Source organism: Mirounga leonina, unplaced genomic scaffold (genome assembly GCF_011800145.1).
Source record: "Mirounga leonina isolate KUSES-001 unplaced genomic scaffold, KU_Mleo_1.0 Mir_170, whole genome shotgun sequence".
Lineage (NCBI taxonomy): Eukaryota > Metazoa > Chordata > Mammalia > Carnivora > Phocidae > Mirounga > Mirounga leonina.
This window is the reverse complement of record NW_023270433.1, coordinates 45,446,112-45,453,674: the sequence shown is the minus strand read 5'-3', so window position 1 is coordinate 45,453,674 and position 7,563 is coordinate 45,446,112. Positions and strand designations below refer to the sequence as shown.

Sequence of the window (7,563 nt, the reverse complement as noted above, 5' to 3'; positions counted from 1 at the left end):
GGCTATTTTACTTTGCCAGGAGTTTGATAAAATTGCAAAAGTCTCGGTTTCTTCACAAAGTCTAACATGTCCCCCCAGTTTTAAGCCAAAAACTCTCCTGAGGAGCCCATTAACATATTCAGGAGAAATCAATGCAATGTTTCCTGCTAGCAAGCATAATATATTTCTAATTACTTCTTTTTTCTTAAATCTCTTGTCTTTCCAGATTATTGCTTAAAAACTCTCTTTAAGACATCACAAATTAAGAGATTGACCTACCTCGGCAGGCATCATTATATTTGGCTTTTCTTTCCTAGCTGTGGATTTTTTTCTGATCCTACTACATTTATTGATTTCTTTCCACAAAGAGTCTTCTGGTGGTCTTTAGTTCATAAACATTTGAGCCCTTTGTTGACTTTTAGGAATTGCCAAAACTGGAGATTGTTATGCTTGTATAATTCGTGTTTGACTATTCCAACCTTGACTTTATTTTTAAATACTTCATTGTTCTCCCTCCTCTCTGTTCTTGTCTAGTCTGCTCTGTGCAGTAAGAGGCAGGCATAGGGGTCTGAGTCGTAAATTCTCCTTTACAGAGAAATAGCTATGGACGCGGTACCATGCCTGAACCATTTTCCCTATGGATACACATACACCCCCGCACACAATGGAAGGGGAAGGGGAAGGGTAGTAGAGAAGTCCCTGAAGGTCCCACTGACATCCAGCTTTTAAGAAGGCTGTTTTTACCATATTAGTGTAGACCACATCAAGTTCTCTCAAATTCTCTCTGATGCATTCTCCCTAAAGACGCCAGAGTGATCTTTTCCAAAGCACAGCTCTGGCCTTGCAGTACAATGATGATTCAAATCCTGACTCCCCTTTCTACATAAAGTGAAACTCTGAGATAGGCGCAAGCTCTTCCATATCTGGCCTCTCCCTTTCTCAAGGCCCCTTCCTTTCTCAGGAGCCCCTTCTCCCAGAGTCTGCTTATTCCATAAATTCAAACTCCAATGAGCTACTCAAGTTCCCAAATGGGCCTATGCCTTGCACTTACTGGTCCCTATGAATACAATTCCCCTTCCTTCATTTCACCCTGAAAATTTATTCATTTGTAAATACCAGATATTCATTTTAAAGTATATTTTTCCCAACCTCTAACAGTCTCTGTTCAATTGCCTCAGTGATCAAAAGCATTCACTACTAAGGTCATTGGCAAAGACTATGAATGTGGTCAAGCAGCAAAGCATGACCAAGGGGTCTAGGTGACCCACGATCCAATACTAACCCCATCTTGTCGTAAATGGAGCAGCGCAATGCACTATGGTTGACACACTAACATGTCTCTCACGTGCACACCCATGTACTTTCCAGGCACAGGGTTCAGAGTTGTCTGCAAGCTGACATCAACGTGCAAAGTGTTCAAGGCATAGTATTCATCCAAGGAGGGTTCCCAACTTAGCTGAACCTCTCAACTTGCAAAGGGATATTTGCCTGGCAAACTCCAAGTTAAAAGGTTTTCAACAGTCTGACTCTCAGGGGGTCTAAATATAAAGAGGATCAAGAATAAAGGGGGACTTCTTGGAATTCCTTTCAAGCAGTCAGAAATCAAGTGGTCAGAAATTTTGCTCAAAATCTTTTGCCTTGCCCCACTCTCAGTTAGATTCAAGCTTGACTATAAGCTTTTTAAAAGCTGTTCTTTTTTTTAAAGATTTTATTTATTTATTTGACAGAGACAGAGACAGCGAGAGCAGGAACACAAGCAGGGGGAGTTGGAGAGGGAGAAGCAGGCTTCCCGCTGAGCAGGGAGCCCGATGTGGGACTCGATCCCAGGGCTCTGGGATCACAACCTGAGCCGAAGGCAGCCGCTTAACGACTGAGCCACCCAGGCGCCCTAAAACCTGTTCTTATTGTCTTTATTACTGAACAATAATATGATCTTTAGGAGCAACAGTGTTGGTTCTATCATTGACTCTGACAGTCAAAGTATGCTTGTGTATTATATTCCATGTACATTTATTGACAAAATACAAGAAATATCTCATTACCACTTTCCGGTCTATAAATATAGTTGGGCAGTGCCACAGATACTTATGCTTCTAAGTGTAATGCAGACATTCTGATAAAAACTATTAACTGGAAGAGAACACCAACAAAGACAAAATAAGCTAAACTCAAATATTTTTTTCTTTACTATTTCAAATGTATTTTTGTCCATGGGCATTTAGCATAACTTATTCAGTATGTATTATATCACTTAAGAGTTTATTAAATTATTTAGGCTTTCCTTACGTATTCATGGCATTTTACCCCAGAATGGGGTATTATCAAAACATTCTTCCTTTTCTTTCTTACTAAAAAATATCAGACTTAAATAACTTGATTACAAAAATTACTTGCCTGTTTTAAATAATTATTTGGACCTTTAATATAAATTAGTAAAGTAAATACAATCAGCTATTAGAACATTATAAAGGTAGGTTTTGCAAATCTCCAGGGGGAATATGTCTGACTTTTAGAAAGTGACATTTGCAAAATAACTCCCTGATCCACTGAAATATAATAAGTACATAATTGAATTAGATAGATTAAAGGGTCTGGTTGTGAAACCAGAGGAATTTCTCTAGGCATTTCAAAGAAGAAGGAATTTAATACAGGGAAATAGTGCTTATAGAACTGATGGAAAGGCTGAGGGGAAAAGACTGCTGGGTTTTAGAAAATTAGGAAGCTGTGGACAATTAAGGACATTGCCATGAATGAACTCAGCTGACAGGAGCACTGAAGCCGAGATCTGCCACCTGCCCACCATTGTCAGCTACTAAAAATGGCCTCTTGTCCAATTTCCAAATATCATGCCAGTGCTTCATAGTCAGAATCCAATCTAGAACCCTATTACACAGGCCTTATTACTATTGATAGCAAAAGGACCAGAAACAAATACATAACTTGTCCTTTGAGCAAGTCTGAGAAAGTGTTGACTAAAAAAATACCATTTTTTTGTTTGTGTTTGCTTTTTAATGTACAGATGTGGTGGTTATTTTTTTATTTTTATTTTTTTTTATGGCTACAAATCCTTTGACACTTCTCCCATCAAGAGATGTGGTCTCTGTCCTCTGCCTCCCCTAGATTCTTAGGGTACTTGCAGCTGCTCTGAAGATAGAATATAAAAGAAGTAAAGACATGTGACTTGTGCTGTTGGGCGGTAAAGACCATGGAGCTTCTTCTGCCTGGCTCTCTTGGAACGCTGAGTCTCAAGGCTCTCCCTCTACAAACCCAGCCACAGCACTGAGAGAAGCTGTAGAGATGGTCAGCTTTGAGGCACCCCAGCCTAGCCATCAGACAAGCAAGTAACAAAGCCTCTAGATACCTGTCCCCATGGTTCCACTCACCCCCGGCGACACGAAGACTGACATATTGTAGCACAGAGACAGGCCATCCCTGTGGTGTCTTGTCTGAATTTCTGACCCACAGAATCTGTCAGGTTTATAAAATAGCTGCTTTACACTACTAAGTTTGAGGTAACTTATTGCTCAGCAGTAGTTACTTGAACAACTTGTGAAAACATGAGAAGTAAGAAATGATAATGAAGTGGATGGAGACTTAAGAGACAGTGGTATTCAACTTGAGTATGCAAATCTGCAAGTTGCCCCAGTAGACTACCAGGTGAGATTTATCCACAAAGCTATGCAATTCGGCTTATAATCATCTGCTATAAATCTGTAGGATTTGTCTTTCTCCATTTTATTCCTTCTCAGTTATGTGATCTTAAGTCTGGAGTCTGAAACTTCAGAGGGAAAACATCTGGTAGGTCTGGGTCCTCTTTACCATTCCCCTATCGTCATGCAAATTGCACAGATGTAGTGCAATGGGTCTTTCAGAAGTTGCAATTTTCAAAGACACTGTGCAATTTTACCACATTAATTAACTTTCATCCACATACTCCCAGAGGAAAAGAAGGAACAAAAATTCCAATTACCAAATCCATTTGCTAAGGAACCTGAGTTCCCTGTAAGTGGAGCCTATCATGTTTTTCTAAACCTTTCCCTTGAGTTTGGCAATCCACAGTTACAGAACATTCTTATGGCTAAGTTTCTCTTCTGTTGCTCCCTCTCACTTTTTATCCAGATGTTCTCTTTGATTTTTATCTTTTTGTTCATTTTGCTCTGCTATCAAGAGTGATAGTTATTATAAGCTCTTCTGTGGGGTTGTATGTTATCAAGCACCTTGGGGATTAGATCTACTCATTATTCTATTCTGAACTCATTATCACCACTTTCCCTACATTTTTGAGTGTCCGGTGTATATAAAACCATAGATCAGTCCTAGGGCATGTGAAAAAAGTACTGGAAGATATAGTTCCTTGTTACAAAGCACTTATTTTCTGATGAAGATAGGAATGGATTTTTTAATGAAAAATAAGAAAGGAAACCAAATTTGCTGTAATTTGGAAACAGTAAGAATAGCTTATAACTTGGCCAGGCTCAGCTGCAGGCCATAGTTAGAACTGTGGGGTCAATGGTTGGCTCAAGAAGGATTGGGCTTGGGTTCCCCATGTCTTTCTTCCCACTTTACTGAGCAATTAATGCATGCCAAGTAGTATGCTAATCAGTTTACAGTTCTATTTAGCTGACTCAGAGATTAGATTTCCACTTACAATGTTGGGCGATGATCCAATAGATCAAATTAAGACAACAAATTTGAGGGTTTGTTCAAGACAAGGGAGGTTCAATGGCAACCGAGCATGGAGTGTCAGTGCCAAAGTTATAGGCAATCAATCCACGAAAAGCAGAATCCTCGTCAAGTCTTTCATACACTGGCCACTTCCCATGTAATAGAAACTGTGCTAAACCTGGAGATAAAGAATGGTTAAGCCCTCGTCTCTGTCCACAACCAGTATATATACCACAGGAGACGTATACATAAGGCCAAGTAGAGGCAGAGAAAAGTCTGACCCCAGCAGGGTAGTAAGTAAGGCAGGTATATAAGATATCCAAGGACCCAGGCAACTGGGTTCCAGTTTAGGATGGAGCTTTATTCCCCAAAAGTAAACAAGCCAATCGAAAAACAAAAGACATATTGATACAAACAACACAGATGAATATCAAAACAGTATGTCTGACAAAATAAGAAAGACCTAAATGAGGACATGCTCTATGATTCCATTATAAGAAGTCTGAGAATAGGCGAATCTAATCTGTGGTGAAGGAAATCGTAACAGTAGTAGCTTCTGCAGGGTATTGACTGGAACGAAGCACAAAGGAATTTCCTAGGGTGATGAGATGTTCTATATCCTGTTTGAGTGTTGGTTACAAGATAGTATGCATTTGTCAAAACTTATTAAATTGTGAACTCAAGATCTTCTCAGTATTTTAGTCTGCTTTATGCTTGGTTTCTCAGCTTCTCAGCCTCCCAGTCCTGGGCACTTCTACCTCAGCAGATTCCTCAAGGGTGAGAACAGTAGAGAATATTTGGTTCATCTCAGTACACTTCCCTGCTCTCCAGTAACTGGGACCCTTAAGTCCCAAGTTACATGTCCCAAGGACATGACAGCTCAGCAGTACCAGCAAACAATTCATTTTGTATGATTATCATTTTTATTTTACTGTTTCTATTTTGCCTTATCAATATACAAGCTAGTCCATTCCATCCAGAAGTCGAGGTCTAAAGTAATTTTTTTTTTACTTTATTTCTTTTTTTTTCTTTTTTTATTGTTATGTTAATCCTAAAGTAATTTTTTTAATAAAGTGTTTTGCCGACTGAGAAGCCATATGGAGTAAGATAAAACTGAATCTGTTCCTCTTCACAACGCACACCTGTGTGAATATCAAGTGGATCAGAATAAGAAACCACAAACATAGAGGAAAAAACATGGAAGCATTTTTATAAGCCACGGGTGGATAAAAATTCCTCTAATTCAAAATCTCGAAGCCGATCAGAAACAACTTGATACATGGGACTACATAAAAATTAAAAACAAAAAAGTAGGCATTATAAAATAGTATATACAAAGTAAAAATATCAATGAGCTTTCTCTCCATGCTGCTAACACTTCCACCAATATAGTGGATCTTCTCAAAACTTGCTGGACTGTCTATAAAAAGGATAGCAAGCACCAACCTCACGAAGTGACACAGTGCATGAAAGGCAAGAATTCTCTGTATGCCCAAGAAAAATGCACAAGGACAGGGAACAAAGTGGTTATGGTGGACAGGCTAAGCCAATTTTCTGGGAAGACGCTAAAACTACAAAGAAGATGGTGCTGAGGCTTGAATGTGTTGAGTCCAAATACAGATCGAAGAGAATGCTGGCTATTAAAAGATGCAAACATTTTAAACTGGAAGAAGGTAAGAGAAAGGGCCAAGTGATCCAATTCTAAGCTTCATCTTCTGTTTTATTATGAAGACAATAAAATCTTAAAGTTATATTCACTTCAAAAATAAGTAAACAAATGACAAACTGAGAAAAACGTTTGCAACTTACAGCACAGGGTTTTGATATCCCTAATATTTAAACACTCCTCATAACTGAGAAGAAAATGATCAAGTACCTAATACAAAAATTGGCAAAAGATAGGAAGAGAGAGCACCAAAAAAAAAAAAAAAAGAAATTAAGATGCATCTGAGGGGGGTGTGTGTGTGTGTGTGTGTGTGTGTGTGTGATATGCTCATTTCTCGTTCATAATTAGGGTAACAGAAATCTTAAACTATATTCTGTAGACTTAATTTTAGTACTAACATTAGTGTTTCTATTTTTAAACTATTACCGGTATATTGTAGGATAAAGTGAGCAAGTAATTGTGTTAGTGTCAGTGGAAACAAGGATTTTCAGACTTCAGGGGAAAAAAAAGTTCAAGAAGTAAAAAATCCTACATCTTAAAACTGAATTAGAACTATTAATGTAAAATTCTTTTCTCTCTCTTGTTTAAAAATACATATTGACAAGTTCTGCCTACCGTGTGCCAGGAAGCATTGGCAAGTCAGGAGCAATGAGCACCCTTAGAACCCAGAATGCAATCTCTGATTCCCATTTCCTCCGAAAAGGAAGGGGAGTTCTTCAGGAAAATGCTTGAACTCAAGTCCACCATACTTCATACCCTTTTTGACCTAGCCAATGAGTGGCCATTTTTCTGTCCAGAATAATTATAGCTCACAAAGGCATGAAGAATGTCAGAGTTAGAAATTCATCATTTTGCAAGGTCTAATGAAAAAAATTTTCCAAGCTATTGTCATGAATGTACACTAACACAATTTGGAAAGGAGCGGAAGTGAGTCAATAATCATTCAGCATTACCAAACAAGAGAAAACCAGACATTCTATGCCTCCACGTGTGACTCAAATACACATCTATGAAGTTTAGAAAAAAATGTACTGTGCTCTAATCAAGCCTTAGAGAAAGGCCATTCTTCAGTAATGTAGAACATGAGGGCACAAGTAAGATTATGCCACAAGAAGCAAGTCCAGCATGCAGGAGATTCTACAGGACAATTGGGCCAATTTCTCCAAGTCAATAGCACATGAGAAAGAAAAGGAAGGAAGGACTATTGTAGACTAAATATTTAAGACGATGCTTAAGAGACAGAGCAACTATAG

General features: G+C 38.6%; 1 pseudogene; it reads left to right on the top strand.

The window, feature by feature from the left end:
- The first annotated feature begins 4,714 nt into the window (after positions 1–4,714).
- On the top strand, positions 4,715–6,514 carry LOC118018165 (annotated as a pseudogene).
- The last annotated feature ends 1,049 nt before the right edge of the window (positions 6,515–7,563 follow it).